General features: G+C 41.1%; 1 protein-coding gene and 1 long non-coding RNA gene across 8 annotated transcripts in view; one reads left to right on the top strand and one right to left on the bottom strand.

The window, feature by feature from the left end:
- Positions 1-3507: 3507 nt before the first annotated feature.
- Positions 3508-8757, bottom strand: LOC135414014 (uncharacterized). The gene is made up of 4 exons (XR_010430539.1): positions 7796-8757; positions 7209-7299; positions 6755-6998; positions 3508-5324 (listed from the first exon to the last, which is right to left on the bottom strand). It is a non-coding gene; the product is annotated as an uncharacterized LOC135414014 (long non-coding RNA).
- Positions 8758-14315: 5558 nt separating this feature from the next.
- Positions 14316-22164, top strand: part of DUSP16 (dual specificity phosphatase 16) — a 62470-nt gene continuing 54621 nt past the window's right edge. For 2 of the 7 annotated variants that reach the window (XM_064654242.1, XM_064654244.1), the window contains exon 1: positions 14973-15134. The gene's annotated coding sequence lies outside the window, so the exon portion shown is untranslated. Of the gene's footprint in view, positions 14849-14972; positions 15135-15721; positions 15840-22164 lie in introns of those variants that run through there. The other 5 variants (XM_064654246.1, XM_064654250.1, XM_064654249.1 and 2 more) reach the window with 4 other exon arrangements.

A 22164-nucleotide genomic window follows, 5' to 3' on the forward strand; every position in this document is an offset into this window, starting at 1 on the left:
AGGTCTGACTCAGCAGGTCTTTTTTTGTTGTTGTCTAACAGGTCACCATTTTGACCCCCAAAGACTCACAAATGATAAGATTTTTAAGTAAAACCTCCTTGGTTAAATGCAGTGTCACAAATCGTCTTATGTAATAACTATTGGCAGGTTCCTGCTGAAAATTAGTTATATTTATTAAAAGAAGGGTTGTGCTTCTGAGATCCAGAGAGACTTTGAAGTATAAAAACAAAGTGAGTTCAGGCAATACAGTGGCAATCAGGGTATAGTTTAAATATCACTGCTTATGTCAGTGTGACTTAAAAAGATATATAACTCACAGGGTGATTTTGCACCGTGTGCTCATATTTGCAGTGATGTCAATAGATCCTTAAAAGGTGTTTATTCTCTCTAGAACTGGAAATGTTTTAATTTGGGCAATTCAAAATCTGTTCCTCTGAGACCCTGCCTGAAACAAGAATAAATCTTGCAATGTTTTGGTATCAGGGCTCAGCATTTTACTGAAATTGCTCCTCTGTACATTTGCGGAGTCTTTAGAGATTCAGAGCCTTTGAGATTAGTTCATTTATAGATATAAAGGCAAAGATTAAGATATTTTCTTGTTTGTTTTCCAAATATACTGAGATGCTAATTGCTTTAATAGAGATGCTAACTCATTTGCCATGGGGCAAAGACTGCATGAACAGCTTGTCTGTTGGGATTTTGGAGGTCTTTTTGTAGAACTGATAGAGAAATTGCATTTTTCTACATCCTTTAATCTGACATCCAAGGAACATTTCTGGAAATACAAGAAATTCTCTGTCTTTCAGTTTGTAGAGTCTGTTGATACTGAGACAGAGAACACCTTTAACTTTTTGTTTATACTCATCAGTAAAAGTATTTGTCACCAAGGAGTGACAAAAAATTTTTTTTTATTTACGTAATATTCTATATCTTATTTTTTTTTAATATAACTATGGTAAAAGTATACCAGTTTATTGGTTTGGATTTTTTTTTCATTAGAGAAATCAGCTATATAGTCTAAAGCTCTGGAAGACCTGGTAAACACATGAACAGCACATGCTCACAAGCACATTGATTGATCACCTCCATTGGTGATGATTAAAAGAAAATTCTATTTAAAATAAAAGCTCTTTGAAAGTTAGCTTTTAAATCTAATCAGTGTTTGAAGGAAGCACAGCACGTTGGAAACCTGATCTGTGACTATTTCCTATACACTGTATAATTAAATGTTGATAAGGGGTTACTCTCATATTTGCTAAATGTTCTACTTTGTGACAAGATGAGGGCCTTCTGTGGTTGCAAATGCTTGAAGTCAGCTCTACAAGGGGAGTTCTTCCTATTTAGCTATTGCGAATGTACTTCTCAAGTAAAATGGACTCAAAATAAGATAATTTGGAATAATCAGCTTTTGTCCTGTGCATACACACACGCAGAAAAGTTACAGCTTTATCTAACCAAACTAACTTTCCCACATAAGCAAAATCTTGAGACAGTGCTCATGATGCTTTTATATTGTTGAAGGGATAGACTATGTGTAAATTAAAATATTGCATGAAAATGCTCATGCTGCAGTTGGAAAGGAGCTACATCATATTTTCTAGCTCTACTAGAAGGGAGAAAAAGAAGTCAGATGATCACACATATAATTGGTAGTTCTAAATACGATATGTGAGGAAAAGCAGGAATGGTTCAAAAAGTTATTGAAAAACATGGGTTTCGTGCAGCATTTAAACTAAATATAAGAAACTGAGAACCATAGAGCAAGACAAACAAATCACTGATTAAGAAGATGACAAAGAGTGGGTTAAAGTTCAATGAGGTGCACAAGTGAATAAAATTTAATCTTGTTCCGAAACAACAAACAAACAGAGCAGCACAATATGCCACGTTCAGGAATGTGAGAACCATGTTGTATCTGGCACTTGAACAACAGAGAATTATTGCTGCTGATATGGTAATTGCAGAGGTACAGAAAAAAAGTGGGTGGATCATGTGAAATTCATGAAATACTTGAGGTGAACTTACAGCAGGATTAGTCTTTTAATTGTGTACATTGATCTCTATGCACAACTGGTTTACTAAAAAGGCCTATTGTTCATTCTCAAGAGGTTTAAAAATCCGCTTCAGCTCGGTGTCTTATTTTTTTGGTTCATAAGATATTTTGCAACGTGCTCCTCCCCTTTGGCCTACACAAACAAATATGCCTGCATAGCCATACCTATTAGAGCCAGTCAAAATCTGCTCTTAGTAGCTGGCCATTCTGGTAAGAGCATTTCTGGTTGCCACAACACATAAAATAATTTTAAACAGTTTTGTCCAGATCCAGATTCTGTGGCATGGGCTGTGCTCACATGCAAAACATTTACTAAGTCTGATACTGTTGTCTTGTCCAAGGGCATAAACAAGGTTTCTGCATAGCTTAAACAAAAACTGAAGGACTTGTATGGCAAGCTGGATCTGCATTGTAACTGGGTCAGAGGACTTCCATGATGACCTTGACTACTTTCAGAAATGCCATTGTCCCTCATGTGAAGGTTTGGGTCATCAGATACAGAACTTTTCCCTGGTCTGCACTGCTCACCCCATCTTAAGTCAGCATCATATTGGCTAATTTCTATTTTGCAACTGTATTTAAGAGTATTGGATTTCCTAGTATTGTTGTAACTGCTAATGAGTTGTGTATTTGTGTTTAATGAGATTTGTGTTTAATGAGACTGCTCAGGTGAACAGAAGTTATTTACAGGATCAAAAGCTGCACCACAAAAAGTGTTGTATTAATTTGTAATAAATGTAAATGAGGGATGCACTCCTGGATAACACCCAGTTGTTCACAAGGCTATTTCAAGGAAACAGGCAAAATATGCAGCAGATTATTGGGAGCTGGCAGGCTGCCTGCCTTGCCCATCCATACAGGGGAAATAAAAGTCTGTTGTTTCAGAAATACACAGCAAAAAGCACAGCTACCCTCCCAGTACCTAAAAGGGGCTACAAGAGAGCTGGAGAGAAACTTTTTACAAGGGCATATAGTGATAGGACAAGGGGGAATGGCTTTAAACTGACAGAGAGTAGGTTTAGATTAGATATTTGGAAGAAATTCTTTACTGTGAGGGTGGTGAGGCACTGGCAGAGGTTGCCCAGAGATGTTGTGGATGCCTGGAAGTGTTCAAGGTCATTGGATGGGGCCCTGGGCAACCCAGTCTACTTGCTCCCTTTGGTCTTGACGTCAGTGGAAGAAATGGCATTTAAATTCTCAAGTCAGACGCTGGTTCACAAATGATCATATCAAAAATCTAACAATCAAGAGGAATGACTACAAATGCACATAAATATCTACTAGTTTTCTCATTCACATATCTATATATAAAATAACTGTAAGCTCAAAACTATCTCTGACTTGAAACCATAATTGATTTATGGCAACTGTTTGAAGATTTGGAGGATTAGCTGTAATTATAAGATAAAAATTAGAAAATATTGACTGGTTTGCAAAAAGCATTAAAGTACAAGATGAGGGCAGGGATGGGCTGTGTGTGTATTCCCCCGTGTGTAAAAGGACCGTAATTAAAAAACTACACATTAAACGTTTATTTTTTCTTTTAAATTTTACAATACTTTTAAACAAATTTCAGACAAGGCTGATCCAAGAGAAGAAGCAAATGGGCTTTGTGAAACACCAGCACAGAAATCGAGTTACCTGTTTTTTCTAAGCAAGTGGTCTTTTTTAACTTCTATCTCAGGATTTCCCTTTAGAATTTGGGACCGAGGACTATACTGTCCTTCCAAAAGTAGGGACTAACACTAGAGTTTCAGACAACTGTACAAAATATCTTGCCTCCTGTACATCCCTGCTGTCTTGTGTTACAAACCACTCATGGTCAGACTGTACAGGGTAGTTCTGCACACAGCAGAAGCTGTCTGTGGCACTGTGCTCCTTTCCTACATGGTCCCTGGCAGGTTTGCTGTCAGACCCAGGAGCAGTACATTAAAGTTTACTAATTCCTGAATGGCTCCCCCTCTACAGGTCTCCATGAGAGAGACTAGTGGTTTCTATCTACTGAGGCATATCTCTACAAAAGTGCTAAATGATGCTATGAAGTAATTTAAGGGTAGTAAACCTATAGCAAGAGGAGCTTTCATCCTCTCCACAATACCTTGAGATCCACAGCTATGTGTTTACAAATAGGACATTCAGGAGTTTTCTCCAAGTATTTTCCGTAACTTTAGGGCCCAGGTTAAGCTACAGAAGAAAGCCTGACATACATATGTTGATGCCCATGTTAGGTGTTAGTCTGTTTGGTTTCAAAGGCATCTCCAGAAGCTGATTTGAAACATTTACATCAGTCTGCTGCTCAAAATTACTGAAACTTAGAGGTAAGTAGATAATTATAGATGTTGTGAACAGACCCATCAGTAGTCATTTCATAGAACCAAGTGATGTCATGCTACAGAATAGCTTTGCCATGTGTTTGACAGGCGTTTTACAAAAAGAAATGCAGGTGGGGGATTTTCATGTGTGTTTGTTGTAGATATTTTTTGGTTTTTACCATCTCCAGTTCTTCACGCAAATGAGTTTTTTATTAAACAACTGCTACAATGTCAGGTATAAATACTAACCGAGGAAGCAATGAATCTATACAAAGATTGACAGCTGTTTGCTAAGTGTTCACTTTGGTTGCATATATATAGTCCTTAGCTCTCTAATTACTTGTCCTATTGCAAGAAGCATCAGCCCCACTACCTCTGCCTTTGTTAACATCCTTTAAATTTCTAGCTATGTCAGGGAGAAAAAACCCTATTGCTGAATCTGAGTTGAGACTGCTATGGAAAATTTTCCCCTGACAGTGTCAGAAACGTTATTCAGAGTCCCACAGATAGCTACAGCATTCTTAAATGGAATACAACTCACACTTTTCCGCCTTTAATGTGTTCAGCAGACAGGTGGCAACCCAACTGCTGGGAAGTTCCTAAGTATTTATATCCTTTAACTCTCAAATGATATGAACAACTAATAGGAAATGTCATGCACTGAGTATATGAGTAATGTTCCCATTAATCAATCTTCCAATATAATCTGGATTATTATGTCTGTTTGTACTACACTGTAGCTATTTGCAGATAGATGTACTAAAAAAGCAAGCTTGATTCGTATCAGCTCCATTCCATGTGGAGCTTTGCAGGCAGAATCTCTTACAAGTTCTTTCCTTTTCCTTGGCCAGGCACAAGAGAGACTCATAAATGTAGAATACCACCAAGATGCAATTGTCTGCTTTCTGGTGTCAGCATTTGACTCCCACTTAGACATAATTTTCAACTGAGTATAGAATCTGCGAGGAAATGAAAAATGAGATCTTTAGTTGCTCTGAACTAGCAATCAGACCAAGCATGTTTTGGAGACGAGTGGGATTTTGAAGTCCAAACAAAACAAACGACTTTTTAATCATTCATGAACAATTTAGATGGCTTTGTTGCTTAGTCTTTGTATGTTTTTGGCTTATATATTTCATAATCTGGCTGCACAACTGAGAAGAAATGACTATAATACATCTCTTTTGCACCACTCTAGAATTGTTAAGAAACATTGAAACGGAAGTAAATATACCCTGTGCAGCTACACTGTCGACTTATGAACAGCTATGAAGAGTGAGGTATGTAATTCAGAATAAGACTCTGGATTTTTTTTAAAGATATATTTGCTTTTGCATTTGTTACTATGGATTTTGTTGTTGTTGTTGAAGGATGTCATAACTTCATTCCTTAAATTACACATATATGGCCTTGACTCATTTTATTCCAGGGCATTTTTTCACACCCCTACCTATGTGAAAGGACCTCTTTATGGATGTAAATGTGATTTGCTACCATAAAAATATCCAAATGCTAAGTACAAGAACAACTTTTATCAATCCAATAAAATCCAGCAGCCATGCTGCACCACAGGCATGCCACTGAGAGACAAAGTAGAGAGAGGATGAGTATGTTTTTACATCCACTGAGATTAATCAGTTAAAATACACTATGTATTATACATATTGCCGAGTCTCTCTTCAACATAAATTTAAGCTTGTTTGTAAACTTTATGTGTACGTGTTACTTTAGTGATTTTTACAGTAAATTCATATTCAATAACCTAGCTTTAACATGTTTGGTTTAGTAACAATGAGATTAACCTTACAATAGCTGTATTTTTAAAGAACTGACTTCCTCCTGAAAAGCTCCTAAAAATGTAAACACATAAATTTATACACTGAAATTTCATAATAGTGACAGGACTATCTTAATGTTTGACAGATAAATTTTCAGCCAGGCATACTGATGCACTGAGAGTTCAGAATACCGGGTACAGGAATCATAAATGCCCCCTCTATACCATATAATAAATTAGGTTGGAAGGGATCTCAGGAGGCCAGCTGGTCTAACTCCCTCTACACAGCAGAGCCAATCTCAACATTAAATCTAACTCCAAAGTCAGATCATGTTGATCAGAACCTTGTCCATTCCAGCACTTGACTATCTCCAAGGAGAGGAAAACCTCTCTAGGCATATCTTCCAGTGTTTGACCACCCTCAGTCTAAAGAGCTCTTTCCTGTTGTCAGATGGCAAATGTCAACCTAACGACTGTCAAAAAGAGTAGCTTGCTGTACTTCTGTTGGATTAGCAAGACACACTAACTCCTGTTGCATTATAACAATGCCAGATCCACAGCAAGGATCACAGTAAGAAGCAGAGGGTAGGAAACCGTGAGCTAGAGCATCACCTGATAGATGGGCTCAACCAAGGCATCTGTTTGCATCTTCTCAACCTCTGTACACCCATGCCACTGACACATTGGTTCACTCTTTCTCTACCAATTGCTGTGCATCCTTGTTTCTATTTTGCCATCTCATCTCCAGTGGCTGAAGTCTTTGTTCATTCACATGCCGTTAACCAAACAGAAACCACACTCTTCTTTCAGTGACGTCCAACTTACAGCATTTGTGCAACTGCATCCTGATCTCCTGCTGGCGTTATATGGTAAGAAGGTATTTTAAATGAATCATCAGTTATAATAGCCATTTTTCTTAAACTGTAGCTGACATCATTTAATTGTAGGTACTAGTACAAAATAACAGATGAATAAACATATAATTTCTGCAACTTAGTAATCAGACAGGCCCTTTGAACAGGGGCTTCTTTTTCCTTTTATATTCTGGAACTTGAATCTCATTTACCATTTTCCCATAACTGTCTCCACTTGACTGGCTCACAAAAGACTGCGTCCTCACATGTTCCTGTCTAGGAAGTTCTTCTGAGCTTTCACAGCTGCCGAGAAAAAATGTCTTGGAAAGTCATGTCCTCTACTTAAAACTCCACCTCTTAAAAAACTTTCTGCCCTCTCTGATTTCATAATATCCATTTAGATTTTAAATGGTCGTGAAGAGGCACATTCTTCAGCATAAATTTGTCTGGAACTCATCATCATTTGATCAATGGCTTGAAACAATTTTTAAAGACTGGAGAGTCAACAAGCCAAATTTATATCTAAAGTAAGCATATGCGGCTTCGAATAAGTCATAAGAATTCTGAGGCAGACCTTTACAAAGAAAAAAAAATCGTATTTGCAGCCCTGTGCTTTACCCACATTGACTTTCTCCCCTTCTTTTTGCAGGCCAAACATAAACCAGGGTTTTAAACGTTTCTAATACATTAATGATTCTTCCCCGGCTAAAAGGAGAACAAGTCGCAAACTGCTTTGAGGCATAAATGTTCTTGCAAGATTTTCAACCCCTCCGTAGAGCTAAAAGAGTTGTACCCATACCTAATACACAGAAGACAGGTTGTTCCTGAGCATCAGAAGGGTAGTCAAGAAGGCAATATAAAAATAAACCGGCAGTCCTTCACCTCACCTCCACCTTGCATCTAAAAAAAGAAAAAAAAAGGAAGAAAAAAAAAGACATGCTCTGAGATTTTCTCTGCTCTTTGTTGTTGACAATTGGGCTAGTATTAGAGCGACAATTTTCTGACCAGTGCATTCAACAAAATAAGATACTGTTCCAAGTTAACAGTCTTTTTTCTGAAGAATCTATTTTTACTGTAAGGCCAAAATATTGATGTTCTGGGTGTTATCCACTTAAAATTTTACATGAATGAAAGCTTGTAAATGCAGGTCATTGTGGTGCTATGTCCTTCTTTCCCACAGCATCAGCTAATAGTAATTAACTTGATTTTCTTTCCCATTTTAGAAATCAAGTTTATTTTTCATGTCCATTATGGGTTTGTCTGCCTTTTCCTTTTTTGATATTAGGCTCTTTTTATCTATTACGTACATTTTAATGATTCCATGGAATAAAAATCTATCTCTCTCACAATCCATTTGAATAACAATGTAGTTTCACTTGCATATTACTGCAACGCCCAAACTGTATCTTAGAAATAAAATAAAAAGTAACCTCTCAAATCCATGATGTTTAGGTTACCTGTAGGTGTCAGAAGCTGTTAAAGGTACACAGAAGCAACAAAATGGATCAGGAGCAATGGTGAAGACTCTAAAACTGTCACAAAATTTTTTCTCCTGTGTACATATCTTGAAAAGAAAAATACTTTAAAACAAGTAAATATAAATAAACTGGTCTTCATTACCACAGGTTATACATTCTCTTTCTACATTCAGACTTTTAAACTATTTTCCTGATTGTGAACTTATTTTAGCATGCTGTCAGTACAGTAACCTTGTACTTATTGCTTTATATTGACCCAAATGACATTTCATGTATCACAACTTCTAAATATTTTATGAATGCTATCTTTCTTTTCTTTAATATTTTAATATTAATATATTAATATTAATATAATTACTGGTAAATATGGTAATTACTATATCCCACTTCATCTAAAGTATTCAAACAGTTAAAAAGAAGGATATGAATAGTCAAAGACTTCATACATTTTATGTTGCCTTCATAATAAACACAAATACCTTTTACTTCTGATTCCTGATTGGCCACAAACAAAACATGAACATACAAAACTACTCTCCAGATAGTATGAATTAGCATAGCAACTGAAATGTTAGTTGAGCAATGATGATTTACACCATCTGTGCTTACAGCCCATTACTAGTTGCTTTCAATAGAAGTATCCCAGCCTACAGACAAGTGACTAACAGTGAGTAAGAGCTAAAAGTAAGTGAGGTGGGTGTTTATTGTGACAACTATCTTAATTTCTGGAATGTGTTTGTGATTTTTTTTTTAACATATGAGCTTTTTTGTTGGTTTTATTTAAATATTTTCTCTTTAGATATACAGAAAAGTGAGAAATGTTACTAGTTAAGTTTTTCAGTTGCTGTAGATTTGTCTGAACTTGTTGTTTCTTGAAAGCACTATTTCATCAATCTGTTTCCTGGTGACAACATGTTATTATGCTCCTTTTCTGTAAATAATATTTATTATGATCTCCAATTTCAAATGCCTTCTCAAAACTTAATCTTGCTGTTTTATTCAGAAGTGGCTTGACCATGACTTTTTTCTGCTTAAGATGATTAGAATTTATCAAAACCCCCTAAGCTTCAAAAAGGCCATTCATAGAACCAAAAATTATTACTTCTTCCTTTATCTTTTCTCACTGTCTTCTGTTGTATATCTCACTTTTAGTCTTTGTATGTGTATGTGTCTCTCTGTTTGCAAACTAAGCCAACAAACTTTCATGCAAGCGCTTAATTTTAATAAATCTGCCTGCTTATGTAAGTAAAAAAAAAAGTTACTATTTCTTTTGTGAGATGGAAGAGAGGAGAGGGAAAAGAATGAGTTAGTGGTTAGATTTGGAATTTAAGAGAACTTGGTTCAGTTCTCTGATCTGCAACCATCTTGCTATACTATTTAGGATGAGTTACTTTATCTTAATAAGTCAGTCTTATATCCATAAAACATGCATTCATGATACTCTGTCCCACAAAAGACTTGGAAAAATAAAGAGTACTCAGAAACTATAGAGATAGGAATTATGTAATTTCCTATTGAGTAATGAATATAGGGTTTGTGAAGTAAGAAGATACAGGGAAGCAGACAGCTGAAGCTCTCTTTCGCTTTTTTTTCTGCACTTTCTGCTGCTCTGGTTCCTGTAATTCTCCTTTTCTCTTCCACTGCTCCAAATCACCCACTGTCATCCTACAGAGAACAATATTGCTTCGTCTTGTCCTAAATTCCTCCCAACTCAAAGACACATATCTGCATTGAACCTAGACCTCTCCACTTGCATACTAACTCTAGCTCATTTGATGTGCTATGAATTTGGCAGTCCTAGAGAAGCTACAGGGAAGTATGAAAACTATCTGCAGTGACTAACTAATTAGGCTATTCTTATGTAACCGTTTTCCAGAGGAATAGAGCTTCCCAAAGTCTGATGCACACATGGAAGGGAAGGAAGGGAAGAATAGGAAGATACTGGGTGTTCTCAACTCACTGTCTTTCCCTGAGCATTGCTACTTGGCACCCTACATCTTTGATGCCTGCATTTCTCATGCTACTCAAATTCCTCCTCTCTAGACTGAGTTCTGTGATCTCCCACTGATCTCCAGCTACAAACTTTTCTCCCTCTTCTGCTCTTTCCCCACTCTCAGTCTGACATCTTCTATTTGTACTGGTTTTCAAATCCTCATGTTCCCATTGCTGCTCTCCTATAAACCTGTGCTGCTCTTACTGCTGTACCCTGCTCTATGTGCCAACAAAGCCGGTGCTATCTAAAAATGCTATGTTTCAATGTGGGTATTTCGGCAACGCTTCTACTTTTAAATACCCTGTTGGTAGCAGTCTGCTCTGAAAGCAGATTAGGCCAAACTACCCCCTGCCCTTGAAGCTGTCCATGAAAATGTCATCAACTCACTTCCCATTTTGGGTTTCCCCTAATCCAGTATAGCCAAAACAAACCAGTGCCACTGACTTCTACTATTTAAACTGCTTAAGCTGCTCTGGTTGACTTTGGCCAAAACAGTTTTGGGAGGGATTGAGTGAGCAGCTTATAGGTAGATAGGGGAGGGGGTAACCTCTGGCAGAAGACAGCCATGATGGTGACTGGGAACGGTCTGGGAATGGTAACCTCTTCAACAACTCCACTTCAGCCCATGGAGGAAGTGAGCACCCACAAGGGGATTTTAAAGCATAGTATATTCTGTGCTTAAAGATCAATTCTCAGTTATTTCGCAAGAGGTTTCTCTGGCAAACCACTCCTTTCCACTGTGCAGAAAAAACGATGACGTTACTCATGTTTCCCCTGTTTAATCACTGCTAACTGATTAACCAAGTGAAGTGACACAAAATCCATTAGCTGGAAAAGGAACAAAAACCTATGCTAGCTTTCACGAATAAAGAAAGAGAAACCTTTGTAAACAAGGTGCATGACCTCCAGCTCTTGAAAGTACCTACCTATTCCCCCTCCCTAGCCCCCCAGGAATAGGTGCAGTGAGGGGTGACACGCAGTGTCAAAGTTTGAGGGCTGTTGCATAGCCTGCTGGGTAGCCACCATAATACATTTTGCCCTTGTTTTACCCCATACAGACACTTCTGGTCTTCTTATCTCATGAGCTTGATAAGGAGGCACAAGAAAGGAATGCTACCTTTAACTCCTTTGGTACCATTTTGTCAAAAAGGACCGGTGAGCTGAGGCCAAAAAACCTACCAACAGAAATGTAGCAAAATACATTCCATAGAATGGATGGACCTTTGAAAACTTGGGAGGGAAGGTCAGCAGCCAGGGACACCAACAAGGCTGGGTACTCCCTTTTCAAGGTGGTTCAGGTGTTTGCCAAGCTAATGCCTAACTCTCTCCCTGGTTTGCACCTGCAGTTCAGGTCATTTCCAAGAGTCTGCTGTGCAAGTGCTAGGGAGGATTGAAAGGCTTTCAAGGGGAAAAAAAAAAGTTAAGCTGTACATGCAAACAAGTTCCTGCTCCTACAAGAGGCATGTCAGCTCACACTTTGTCCATTGCAAATAGGAGGTAAAGAACATGGCTCCTGTTCTCAATGAGGTGAGGTCTGATGCTGCCTTGTTTGAGTCCTCCTGATTTCTTCTGTTTGTGTCTTCAGATTAGCAACAAACCTGTTCAGTTTAACCCTGCAATGTTCTTCCAGATCAGATTCTCAGCTCAAGCTCAGCTGAAAAGAAAAAGTTATTCTTAGTAACTATTTCAACATGTAGGAATTGTGATATAACTGGTTTAGCTGCACCTTTTATTACATTAGGAAAAAGAAATAACCTGACTCTCTATTGAAAAAGCTTTAACTTGATGTTCTAGTACAGACTTTTTTGTATATATCCTTTTTTTTCAGCTAAAAAGAAAAATATTTCAAGAAGATCACAAGTACTTCTTATTTTTACAATTTTACAGTCAGGAAACTTTTACAGTCCCACAATTTAAAAAAAAAAAACAAACAACCAGTTACATAAGGTGTTACCAAGTTGAGATGACAAAAGGGAAGGGAGCATTGAAATGTCTTTGCTCCTCACCACACACCTCTCTCCACTGCTCCCCACTTCTCTTTGTGAGGATAACCGTGCTGGAACTATTTGTTCCTCCACTTCTCTGATCTGAATAAGCTGGGGCACTGGCTGTTACCTCCAGTTTCTCTGGCACGCTCTTCGATCCCCTTTATCAAAATGGGTCAGTTCTAGCTCTCTTAATCTCCAGGTAATTGTGCAGATTTTTCTTACTGTGGTCACTTTGGGGGTTTGTGAAAGCCACCTGCAGGGCTACTGGTCAATTGAGACGAAAGGGCAAAACTGCTCTTCAGCTACCAGAAGACAGACGTGTGCAAAATAGTGAACAAACAGACTGATGTTAATTGCTTTACCATAATTTCTTCACTGCTTTTGATCTTTTGTCTCTGTCTTTTGGAGCTTGGGCTTCTCTCTCTCTCCTGCATGCTTTGCACTCCATTGCACAGGACGTGACTGTTCAGTATGAGTGCCAACAAGGCTTCCTCATGAGGGGACAGCTCACAACTCCTTAACACTAGGCCCTTCATCAAGGTTGTTCTTGGTCAATTTTGCCAGGGCAGAGACCACCACCATACAATTTGTTCTGAGTTGCCTGCTTCCTGAAACACCAACCACACAAACCACTTTACTGTGATAGTCATGTGCCTTTCCGAAGGCGCTTTGTTTGAAGAGATAGCCACCAAGAACAAAGGACCCGTGCAGTTAATTCTCTCTCTCATGATGTGTTTCAAGGGTTTCTGGCACAAGGATTCAAAAGCCGTCAGAGGTGACTGACTGGAGTTTGGTGTGTAAGATGTCCTGTGCACCCAGCAGTGCTGGCAGGCTCCCTGTAGTGATGGTGGCTCTGAGGAAGAAAGAGAACTGCAGAATATTCTGGTGTACCTGCAAGAGGGATGCGTAAGACAGATAGGACCCATCCAACCCCTCGCCAATTCAGGTTGGTACTAGCCGTAACAGATACACGTTAAGACAAAAGGCTTCTGTGTATCTGTGCAGATTTTCACTTTTTGCAAGTTATTGGCTGCAATTTTTGATTTTTTTTATTTAACAAGGTTATTTAAAGGGCAAAGGCCCTGAACGTTCCACGTGGCCCACAAGGTGCTCTGCCCACATCAAGTGAAGGGACTTGACATTTTAAGGTCCCCTTCCTTCCCTGAACCACTCTGTGATTATATGATTCTATAACACCACCACTGGAGGAACCGACGCCTTAACACCGTAACAGTTCAGCATCGCACCGCACAGCGTCACAACGCAGAAGGCCAGACCGATATTTACGGAGCCACCCGGGGCGCTTGTCCCCTCGGCTGGTGGCACCGAGGGCAGCGGGACCGCGCCCGCCAGGCCGTCGCGCTGCGCCACACGGCCGTGGCTGCCCCGGCCGGGCATGGAGGGGCCGCTGAGGCGGGGCGGCCGCTGCCGAGAGGGGCCGGCAAAGGAGCGAGGGCCGCGCGCCGGAGCCGCCTCCCCGTCCCGCGCCGCGGGGGCGGCTCGGTGGAATCGCTCCGCGGCCCCGGCTCCTCCCAGGGGCGGCCCGGTGGCTGCAGCGGGAGGCTGGGGGCAGCGCGTTCCCCTCGGTGACAGCTGGGGCGGCCCGAGCGCCCCGCCGCCATCGCCTCCCAGCGCTGGGGCTGCGCGGCCGCCGTGTCCCCGCAGGGATCCTCTCTCGCCGCTCCTCCTCTTTCTCCTTCACCCTCTCCCCCCACCTTCACCCCCCGTCTGAGTTCATTCACTGGGATTGGTTTCAAATGACGCCATCGCTTTATTTTTACACCAATGACCTCATCCCAGCAGCTTGAAGTTTACTGACCAGCAAAACTCTTTCTCTCGTTCGTTCCTCTCCTTGTGCCTGCTCTTCCCGTGTGTTTGTCGTCCTTTAGGTCATTCTGGGAACCGAAGGCTTTAAAAAAACCCGAACAAAACCAAACAAAAACACCAAACGCACACACAAAACCCCCTAACCCCCAAACTTTTTCCGTCCTCCCTGGCTTTTCAGTGTGTGTGTCCCCCTCATCACTGTCCCCTTTTAATTTTTTCAAGCCATCTTGGTGGGGGTGGGGGAAGGAGAAGGAAAGAGAAAAAAAGAGCTCCAAGGCTCCAAATGTTTCCTTTTTCTGGTCCTCTCCCCTCCCACCTTCACGCTTCCCACTCTTAAAAAAAGAGCCGAATGTATTTTTTTCTGTTCCTTTTTAATTTTAAAATTGCTGGGGTTTGGTTGGTTTTTGGTTTTGTTTTTTCTTTTTTCTTACTGAAGAAGAAGGGAAAAGAGGAGCTTTCCTAGAGACTGGAAGCAGACAAAGTTGTTTCGGGCGGCAGCCGCGAGGCTGGTGGCAATTAGTTTTATCCTTGCCGAGGGGACAGACAGACAGGCAGGGGGTGACACAGTAAGTGCCGGGAGCAGCGCACGGACCGGCGCTCCGGGGCCGCCCCGTGGAAGCCAAGTCGGGAGGGGGGCGAGGGGCGCGGGGGGGGGCCGGGCACGGCCGGGCCGGGCTGGGCGGGGAGAAGGAGGAGGAGGGGGAGGGAGGTGAGGGAGAGGCGGGCGGTGGGAGCCCTCCCTCCCTCCTCCCGCATGCCCTTCCCCGCCGCCCCCTCACCTCCGGAGGAGAGCGCCCGCAGTGGACAGGTCGCTGCTCTGGCCCGGGCAGGCTCCGGCCGCTTCTGCAGGTGGTAAGAGCGGGGCTGAGAGGGAGGGGGTACGGCACAGGCACGGCACTGGCGGCCGCCCCGCGCTCCCCTACCTGCTGCCGGCACCCGGCCCCCTGCTGCCCGCGGCCGCTCCTGTTTCCCCGTCCCTTCCTTTTCCACCTGCCTCTCCTCGTGAGAGGAGGAAGCCGGGCGCTGTTCGTGCCCGGGCCGGAGTCAGCCGCGGCTGGAAGAAGGATGGGTAGGAGCCCGCTGGCTGCCCCGCAGAGGGTTCGGGGGGCTGCTCATGAGGCGCGGCGTGCGCGGCTGCCTTGCTAAACTTAGCCAAGAGCGCTGGCTCCGAACAGGGTCTCCGCTGCTTAAAATGGTCGGGGATGCTTTAAAGCCCCGGAGGGCTCCCGAAGAAACGTTGAAGTTCTGCCTTCGACTTGGAAAACGTTTAAAATTGAGGCAGTTGACAAAATGGAGGGCTGCCGCGGCGTCCAGGAGCGAGGCAAATTGCAAATTGTTAACCTGGCATCGCGCTCGCCTCAGCTTCCAGCTCGGCGGCTGGCGCCGGGACGCGGCCTGTGACAGATCCCCGGTCCCAGCTTTGTTTCCCCCCAGCCCGAGAAAGCGGCGGGATGCGGAGCTGAGCGCGCATCGGTGCCTGCCGAACCAGGTGTATGGGATGTGCCTGTTCCAAAGTCTGACCAATGGCAGGATTTTTCAGCGGCCAAAACCCACTTGGTTAGTTGACAGATGAGAAGCTGGGGTGTTTTCTTGTTTTTTGTGGTTGTTTTGTTTTTTTGTTTTTTTGGTTATTTTTTAGAAAAGAAAAACCAGGAGTTCTTTAATCGTCATTTCAGCTGGTTGGAATAGAAAATCGATCTTTTTGGTTTTCCTTCAAATAAAGAGTGTAGTCAAGCAAGCTGTATTGTCTGACTAACGTTTTTGGTTCAAACATTTGGTGTATACCCAGCAGTATAAACAGATCTATGCTGGTTTTGAAAACTAAAAGCATATTAAACTGTTCCTCTTTGCAAGGGTGTGTGTTGGGGTCTTAAAAGAAAAAAACCCAACCAAACCCCCCAAATGATTTTGTAATCCTTGCTTCGAGATTTGTGCTATTCCTGGCAGCGTGTGGTTTGGTAGATACAGAGTTTACGAAGTCTCAACTGGCTAAACAGGAGTTGGTTTAGACTCTTGTGTTTTGAGGGGAGGTGGAAAAATAGTAAGTCTTAATTTCTTTTTATGGTGTTCATCCCACAGCCCATTGGAGATTGAAGCATTCATCACAGTTGTTTATGTTGGTTGTCTGGGAGTTTCTGCTCAAATGTGGAGCAAGTATGCAACAGGGAGGTGTACGTGTATTTTTAGCTTTCATTTTTAATGACAAAAGATACAAAGAATAGTGATATTCACAAGTCAGTCCTGTGTTTACTGAGTATGCTTATTAATATTTTGAGGATGAAATCTATAAAAAATATCTGAGGTGTAAAAATTCTGGTCATTATGCTTGTTACAGTAAGTCTTAATACACAAGTCCCTTTTTAAACGAACAAAGAAGTAAAAACAGCAGAGAAGGTGTTAGTTCCTGTGCTAGAGATGGTAGCTTCAGAATGCTTTATGGTTTAATACATGTGGAAAGGTCCAGAAAACCAAACCAAGCATTTAAAAATGCAGAGTGTTGTATAAAGATACCTAAATATATCCCTGCTCCAGTAGGTTCATTTTTGTTAGCTACCTAAGCAGATATAATGAAACAAAATCACACCAGAAAAACTTCTGTGGAAGATAGTGAGCTCAATTATGCTTGTTTCTGTGAAATGCATGCTCTTCTTTCAGCGGAGGCAGCTACTCTGGCAAGGATATTTGCTTTTAGCTAGAATAGCTTCAACTGCCCGTAGGAACAATATTGGCAGAAGCTGTGCTGCTGTACTTGTAGGGTGAGTGAAGTCATATGGAGTTAGTAGAAATTTGGTGATGGGATGGCTCAGTCACTCTTCTGCTTATCAGGTTAGTGATTCGTGTAGGCCTTACGAAGTGCTCAAAGGCTAAATTCAGGCTCTGTTCTAGACCTTCATAAGAAATGCCAAATGGACAAATTAGCCCTTCATTTCTGTAACTCGCATTAATCTGCAGGTGAGCTCTGCTCCAGTGTGTTGGGCAGTAAGAGATGTGTGCAGGGTTAGGGCTTTGCTCAGTCACCTGTCTTTTTAAAGTTTGACGCCTTAATCCTCAGGCCTATTCACCAGTTTTCACTGTTTTCAAAATACGATTTTTCTAAGATATACAGTAAGCACAGCATTTTTTCCCTCTCAAAAAAAACGAGGCAGGATGATAGCTTTCACCTTACATTATGTCTGTTGAATTTTCTACTACTTTTTTTTTTCTTTTTCCTTTCCTATAACAGCAGTCAGAAAAGCACTATAGATATTATTCAAGTGCTGACAGTCCTTAATAGACAGATGGCGTAGTTACTGTCAAAGGATGAGGTGTGGAAGGATTGACACATCCCTTCCTTTTTCTTTTCCACTTTTTTCCCCCCTAGAAAGAAACATGGTTTTGGCCTGCGACTCCGGTGAATCTGCCCCTATGGATTTGTTTTTATGATAATTACTAAATGCTTCTTGCAACGTTGCACTGTTTTGTGCTTGGTTCTGTAATGGTATATCCATGATTATTTAAGAAGAATTATCCAGATGCTGTTTTTCTGGGTAATAGAAAAGTAAGCATGTCCCTAATGTGCTAAATAGTACATTCACTTTCCCTACAATTCTTTAGGGACTGCTTCCAGAACTAGTGTTGTGACATGGGGTTTCTGTAGAATATTTTAAATATCAGTATCTACGTATCATATTAATATCGGTAATATTTCTCTGGTTTCTTTGGTATCCCCCTCATAAACAAAGAGTAATGTATCATTCTTTAGGGCTGTCAGTTGCATATGTGGCCTCTACTTTCTGCACAAATCAAAAGCCATAGGTATGCCTGCTGTCTGAAGATATTCATGGCAACAGGTTAGTTCGTATCACCACTTCTCTTTAGATTGGTATTATTTGGAGCTCGTTAGCTCCAAATAGTAAATCTCTATTATAGTTACTCTGTAACTTCCTATAACACGTAAAGGAAGCCAAAAATACACATTAATGGTAAAGTTTGGAATTTTAACTTCGAGGTTTACGTAGTTTTAATCTGAGCAGTTCTTGGTTTGCTTATGGATAGGGCCTGTTGGCTGCTATCGTGGTCTCCAGTGGAGATGATGTTGGCCACCAGTGAATTCCTCACCAGTCAAAGAAAATCTGCATTTAGGATGTGTATATGGAGGATGAGAGGGAAGATGGGCGTGAGTTCAAGGCCTTGCATTTCCTTCTGCTTCGCTTTGTGGTCTGCTGCTGAGCCAAGACTGACCTACTCGGAATTGGCTCTGGGAAGGCTGGCAGCTTTCCATGTCGTGTCCCTATGAAATGCTCCAGCAGCTGAAAAAAAAAACCCAACCAAAATTAATAATTGGCCAAGCTAGGAAAGAGGGAGAAGAGTGTTTTTTCAGTGAAGGGAGGTTTCTGGTGGGGCTGTGGGGATTCAGAAAGGACCTTCCCAAGCTCCCATGGTGCTGTTTTTCTCTGTTTTCACTGCCTGAAGCTGTAACATATATGAAAGGAACTCCTGAAACAAGGTTCTTCTTTAAAGGGGAATTCAGTTATCTCTGCTCTCTCTTGGTTAAAATAGGACGTATACATAGCCAGTAACTTATACAGCTTTCCTTTAAGTGTGTTCTTGGAACTTTTTCCCTGTGTAGTATGATTTTTCATGCTGTTCCTCATAAACTATGCCTCCTCAGGTACGTTTGCACTCTTGTTTGGTTTCAAGCTGAAGATATAAACTTTTATCATTTGTTTAGCAAATAAAGATACAAAAGTAGAGGTGTGCAGAGGCTTTCATTAGTTGAGAATAAATTTAATTTTTTCTCCTTAAGATCTTTTTACATGCTAGCCAGAATGATAGTTGGCTAAAATTATGTGAAAAAAATTCTTCATAAAATCATAACCGTGTTCCTTTACATTGGTTTGGCAGAAAACTGACACATTTTATAATATTGGGAGTGAAATAGCATTACCCATTTTCGTTGTGCTTGACTTGCTTTTGCTTTGCTATAGTAATCTATGAATTGAGCCTGTTGACTAAATGATAGATCAGTGACTTATACAGATAGTCTCTTTTTAGACATCCATGCCTGCTTGTCTGATGTTTTTTACATTACTGAAGGCATTGTGGGAGGCAAAAAAATGAGTCTCAGTGTAGCAACACTGGAATGAGAACTTTACAGAGAGCATAAACTGAGGAGGACAACGGGGACTAATTGTATGAAATTCCTTTTATGCACACGTTCTTGAGTTTGAATAACTAATATGTATTCAGCCTGCTGTATTAGAAGGCTTTGGCTCTGCATGTGTAGCATAGATGTTGCTCTCAAAATAGGAAAGGAACTCTCCCTTCTTCCACACTATTCCAGATAAAATTGATTTAGTACTGCATTTTGCTTCTGCTGAACCCCTAGTAAAGCATGTTTAAAGGCTGAATAATTCATAATGTTTGAGATATAAATGCCATGCTTTTAATAGCCCAAGTTGTTTGTGCTTCTTGATTGCTAGGTGTAAGACTCATTCACCCCAGACTTTAAAGACTCAAATCCCGTGCCAGGACTTGGGTTTCTACCTGCAAGATGGTGCTTGCAGGGATGTGCTTTTCTCCACAGTGTGTATTTCACAAAGTTTGTACAGTCTCTTAAGCATGAAAGCCGTCCGTCTTCTAAACACTATCTTACAAATACAAGCAAAGAGTCTGAACTACACTTCAAAGGGCTTTTCTCGGCATGCCATCCTGCTACTGAAACAAGCCTTAATTTCAGAGGTGATTTGAAAGCATCAGGAACATTTGCCTGAAGAACAGGCGTGAGATTACTCTCCACTCATTCTATTAATGCTGTCTGGAATACTTATAGAGCCTATCACCTATACAGTTCCCACAAGTGTTTTGTTACAAGTGCTTAGGTGTTGGGGTTTCATACCTCCCTTCTTTAAAAATCATGCTTGGGACACAGCTTTGCTGTCCCTTTTCTTGGTAGTCTGTTTGAACTCTGGAAAACTGGGAGGGAAGAGAGGTGGAGGGGGAAGAAGCTTTGTGTTACAGGTCTTTCTTCTAACTCATATTCTAATCATATTCAGAAGTGCCTTTAGAAACTAGGAGGATTTAGGTAGAGGCCTCATGTTAAAAATACTTGGGGAGCAAATAGAATCATCTTCAGCCTGTCTTCCACAAAGATTCATAAAACTCTGCCAATTTTTAAGCAAGAAGAAAGACTATTCCAGCAAAGGACTACAGCAGTCATCTTAGTGCTCTGGGTTGACATGTTGTTAGGTCCAGATAAGTTTAAAAATATGTACTAGATTGAATCCAGATTAGCAGAAGGCAAATGGTGTCGCCACTTCAGTAGGGCTCCCTCTGTCTGTCACAAGACCCTGTGTGCAAGGCAGTGCACTACGAATTGGGGATGGGCTGTGAAAATCTCTCCTTCCATAGTCTGCTTGGAGTTCTGCATTGATGGCAAGTCTCTTCTCACAGCAAGAGGACTCAGTACCTTCTTCCCTTTTCTCCCAGACTACTCCCACATCATTTCAATTTCCTAAAAGCTCTCAGGCTTTTACACAGTGAGTGTTCTGAGGCCTTACTGAGGAAAGATAATCTACAATGACTGGTCTGTAGGTTCACAGTCCTGTATCTCAGGAAGACAGGGCAGCTGAAGGTAAATGGGCACAGTCCTTATGAGAGCTGGTAAACTTCATGTTCTCCGAGCTGATGGGAGACTTATTTAAGGCATGTTTAGACAAACTGATAGAGCTGCTTGTACTTCTGCTTTGCTGCTACCTTGTTTGTTTCTTATTATCTCACTTTTGTTTTGATTTTACATCCATGTAACTTTTCAGCTTAGTATGTGTGGTGTTAGATTTTTCCCGGTCAGTGTGGAGTGAGGTCTCCTGTCCAGCTGGTGAAAATCCCTGACTTCTCCTGGTTGACATGTTGTGAGCATGCTGTCAGCTTCTCAGTTCTCCATTCTGCTTGTTAGATAGATGATCCATGTTTGGTTACCATCCAGTTGACAAAGCCTGTTTCCTCAGTGTGGCTCACTTTGCCTGCCTACTGTGATTTCGAGGTGGACCTATTTGAAGATGCTTGAAAAATCTGTTTATCCAGCCCAGACATGATTGTATGAGTAGTCCATCTGTTGCCTGTTTCCTCTCAAAATATTACTGAAAGAAATTAACTCCTTCAAGCAAGATATGGATGAAAAAGAACACTATTACAAGTTCAGATCTCCAAAATACTGGACTCCAAGGACAGCAAAAGCAAAGTGGTGAAATACTGCTAACTGTCATTGCACATTTTCCCAAGATACTATTTTCATGAACAGACACACATCTTTCTTTCCCTTCGGATTTACAGGACTGGAATATTTTTCTTCATCTGAGGCTTGCATGACTTGCCAATGCTCCAGCAGATGTGACCCGTTGTGAAATGAGGAAACGTGTAGTGTCTTTTCCCCTGCTGTCTCATATATGGTTAAACCTATAGAAAGCTGTGGAGGAAGCACAGGCATGCTGTTCCTCTGACAGCCTTCTGCAAATACAAGCTATTAATGACCATTGCCTTTCATGGGCAAAAACAGTCCTGGCAATTCCTTTGTGCCCTTTATTTAATAGCGTAACAAGCAAGCACATTAGCTATTTTTATTCAAACCAGACATAAGCCAGTATGGTACAGTGGCTGTGAAGTGTCTGCATAGCTAAGTGAAAATACAGCTACTGTTTAACCCTAAATCTTTTTCCTTTAGTTACAGGATATTGAGAGCTCAACTAATGATCATCCAGTCTTTCTAATTGAGCTGTGGTGAGAATTTTGAAGATTTTGCATTAAAATAGGCATAATGTTCTTTTCAGTCACTGACTTTTTCTACTGTTTAGGTCACCAATAAGGAGGTAATGCAGTAGGGAAGGTGGGAGGGTAGGAGGAGACT

Source organism: Pseudopipra pipra, chromosome 5, assembly GCF_036250125.1.
Source record: "Pseudopipra pipra isolate bDixPip1 chromosome 5, bDixPip1.hap1, whole genome shotgun sequence".
Taxonomy (NCBI): Eukaryota; Metazoa; Chordata; class Aves; order Passeriformes; family Pipridae; genus Pseudopipra; species Pseudopipra pipra.